This window comes from Elephantulus edwardii, unplaced genomic scaffold (genome assembly GCF_000299155.1).
Source record: "Elephantulus edwardii isolate Elephantulus edwardi_28Jun2011 unplaced genomic scaffold, EleEdw1.0 scaffold00433, whole genome shotgun sequence".
NCBI classification, from domain to species: domain Eukaryota; kingdom Metazoa; phylum Chordata; class Mammalia; order Macroscelidea; family Macroscelididae; genus Elephantulus; species Elephantulus edwardii.
Window position 1 is genome coordinate 383,378 of NW_006400183.1, and position 4,082 is coordinate 387,459.

Here is a 4,082-nt window from a genome sequence, read left to right on the forward strand (position 1 = left end):
CCTCACACAATAGCCCCTGCTCCAGCAGGGTCCTGGATCCAACGGGATCTGAAAAGTCAAGGTCAAATTCCCACCCACCCACTAGCCTCTAGGTGGTCTGCAGAAGCCAGCTGGCTGGCTTGTTTTGGGCAGTTGGTGTAGCCCAAGAGAGCTGGCCAAATTCCCCACCTGTGGGCGCACCCTTAGGTGCTCTCCAGGGTAATCAGCAATGCCCCAGTAAACACAGATAAGATCCTACCGGCCTTTCTCCTGCCAGGTTAGTTCCTCAACAGCTCGCCTGATAGCTCCTGGTGATGTCTGGATCCAAGGTGGTGCCCTGAGGTCACAGGGCTGTGGTGGGGGTTGAGATGTGTGGTTGTGGAGCTGTAAGGGGGGTGGGGGAAGACGAGGAAAGCAAGGGACTAGGGGGCACGGAGCGCAGGGCTTGGACACTATCACCAAGAGGTGGAGACGGGGCTTGGGCGCTGCTGGGGGTTTATGCAGCAGCACCCTGTGTGTTAAGAGTCACACAGGTGTGGGTTGCAGGGGGGTCACACAGTGTCCGGTAGTCTTCGTTCCTCTGGGGTCTCACAGTCTTCGCTCCTCTGGAGTTCCGCGGTAGGTGGCTGGCTGTTGTTCTTCCCGGGTCTCTTCCAGGTCCCTCTCGCGGTGGAACCCCGTCTGGCGGCGGCGTTCCCCTGTCTGGCGGCCTCGCTCTGGCGCTGCGTCGCTCTCGCGCTGCGTGGAGGTTTTAGAGAGCTCTGGAGATGTATTCCATAGAGAGTTGCCCTACTAACCCAAAGGCAATTCTTCATTGACAATTCAAGTCCACTAGCTAGCCCTTCATGGGAGAAAGAAGGACAATTTCCTCCCATGTGGTTTGCAGCATTGAAAACCCAAAGGCAATGAGATATAAGCAAAGCACTGTTTTAAACATTTCCCGAATACTAACTTACTGACCTAATTTTAAGAGCTCTGTTGATATTGATACAGAGTTACACAATTAACTTCAAGGTGATATCCCTTGGGTGTTTCAAATCCACCAGTGGCTCCACAAGAAAAAGATGAGCAATCTTTTCCCGTGAAATTTATAGTCTCAGAATTCCCACTGAAGGGTGTTGTTTCTAGTTCCACAGCAATGGGGTTTCTGTGTGCATGGCTGGTTTTTCTTTTTTTCTTTTTTTTTTTTAGAACTCACCTGGTGCACATCAGAGAGCTGGACAATGAATAAGGGTGACAGAAGAATTGATGCGTTTGAGTTTTAGTGTTGGAGAATGCTGAATATACCTATGAACTGCCAAAAGAAACAGATATGTCTTCGAAAAGGTGCAGCCAGTGTGGTCCTTAGAGGCAAAGATGGTGAAATTTGGTCTCTCATACTTAAGACATAGGGCTAGGCAAGGCTAGCAGTGTCCCTTGGAGAGGGACATCATGCTTGGAAAGGTTAGGAAAAGAGAAAAAGACCTCAACCAGATAGATTGACACAGTGACTGCTGCAATGGGCTCGACTGTGTCAGAAGTTGTGAGGATGGCACAGGATAGGACAGGGTTCAGATATGTTATTTATAGGGTCACTCTGCATTGTACACCACTTGATGGCACCTAACAACAACATTTCTCATATGAGGAGCCTTGATTGCATTGTAATTAAAGTGCTTTGTTGCTAACTGAAAGATTACTGGTTCAAACCTACCATTTAGTTCCGTAGGAGAGCCATGAGGCGATCTCTGCTTCTGTGACGATTTGACTGACTGATTCATTGCTGTTTTGTTGGAACCGACTCATCACTGATCCTCCAGCAGACTTTCAGAGACTGTAAATTTTATGGGAGGAGACTGCCTGTCTTTTCTTGTGGAGCAGCTACAGCGTGACTCCTTATGTACTATATCACCACAGCCTTGAAAACCCTGTAAGTCTTACAGTGTTGCCTAGAGTCTGACTCAACTTGGCAACAGTGGATTTGGTTTTTGGATATTTCTGGTATTGAATTTGGTTCAGGAACTCTACATTCCTCATGTACTTATTTTTATTCTAAAAGTGAAAAGTAAAATGAAAGCTAGATTGTGATAAAGGATAAACGATCAGACAGTAGAGGATATGAGAGCTGGAAGGAGAAAATGGGTGATCCGAATACAAGAAGAGTTCAGAGAGAAAGTGATATTTGAGTAAAATTGCAGAGATTGTGTTAGGGTTTAAATTTCAAATTCTCCACTCAATACCTCTGAAACCTTGGGTTATTAATATAAACTCCTTTTTGTCTGTTATCTTACTTGTGGCATAGAAACAATAATAGTACCTGACTTGAGATAATTTTGAGGATTAAATTAGTTAAGTAAAGTTTACAGAGTAATACCTAGTACATTTAGGGAGCTCTGGTGGCCTAGTGGCAAGAAGTTGCACTGCAATCCCAGAGGTGCACAGTTCAAATCCACCAGATGCTCTGCTGGAGGAGGGACAATCTCCTCCTGTACCAGTCAGATCCAATTTGACAGTACACACACAAAAAATAGGGAAAAAAAATCAGAGTAATACCTAATACATTTAAACTAAACCAAAAACCAAAGCCACTGCCACCATCAATTCCTGGCTCACAGTACTCCATTGAGTTTCTAAAGCCATAAATCTCAACTGGAGGGAATTACCCAACTCTTCCCTGCAAAACCACTGGTGGATTTGAACCATAGGACTTATGTGGTCTTTTGATTAGCGGCACAGAGTACTATAAATCTCAGCTATTGTTAATACTGTTACAGAATTTAAATTCTATTAAACCAAACACTTTGTTTTGTTTGCAGTTGTATTTCTAGTGCCTCAAAAAGTATCTAGGCTATATGGTTATGCTCTTAATAAATATTTGTTAAGTGAATAAATGAATGAGTGGAATATGAAAACCTCTGACAGAAAAAGATAATATTGTGGATACTCTGGTGGTGTCAGAACTAAGAAAAGTGGGAAGCAATATTAATTCAGGATGTGCCCCCCATCTCCAACCAAGCCAGAGATGTCTACCATCTCTGTTTGTGGAAGGCATCATGTTTGTAGGTTACCCAGATTTATGCTTTGTCAACCCATCATTTTCCCCTTGATAAATATAACAAATAATAGCAATATGAATTTAACTTTTCTTCTAGTAGTGTGATTAATTTAGCTTTTAACTGAAATACCTATCCTTAGTTAATTTGGTGATAACATAGCAACATCTAAGTACATTGTAGAGTTTTTCAGTGAATTATAATTTCATAGAAAGTTTTTCTTAAATTTTAAATGTATATTATGATCCATTTGTGAGTTATGAAAGTTATGTAGTATGTTGTTACTGGAGTTTTTCTTTTACAAAAGAAAATTATTGTTGTTGGATCAGAACCGACTCATAGCTGACCCTACAGTGGGTTTTCAGAGGCAGTTAATTGCATGAAAGGAAATTGCCCTTCCTTTTCCTGCAGAGAAGCTCATGGATAGGATATAAAATATGAATAGTATGTATCTTAGTTATCTCATAATGCTATTAACAGAAATAACACAAGTGGATGGCTTTAATAGATAGCAATTAATTTTCCCACAGAAGTCTGAATTCAGAATACTGGTGCTAAGGGAAGGCTTTCTCTGTCTCCCAGCTTGGGAAAGGTGTTTGTCTCTTCAGCTTCCATTTCTTGACTCTTTGGTGACCTTTTCTCCATTTAGCATGATGTTACTAACTGATTTTAAGAAATTTTTTTTTCCTTGTTGTGTACCATCTAATCAGATCTGACTGGCACAGGAGGAGATTGCCCCTCCTCCAGTGAGCATCTGGTGGATTTGAAACTGCACGCTTTTGGGTTGTGAGAATTTTTATTTCCTTTATGTTAAGATGTAATCCATACTGAAGTTTATGGTGTTTCAGTTTCATCAACATGTACTGGGAATATCTTTTTTGTTTTGTCTATAATTAAGATCAAGTATGGAAATACAAAGGAGGAGGAACAGTTGTAAGCAGACCCTAGTGATTGGAACATGGAATGTGAGAGCCATGAATGTAGGAAAATTAGAAATTGTTAAGAAAGAAATGGAACGCAAAACATTGACATATTAGGCATTGGAGAGATGAGATGGACTGGCATGGGGCA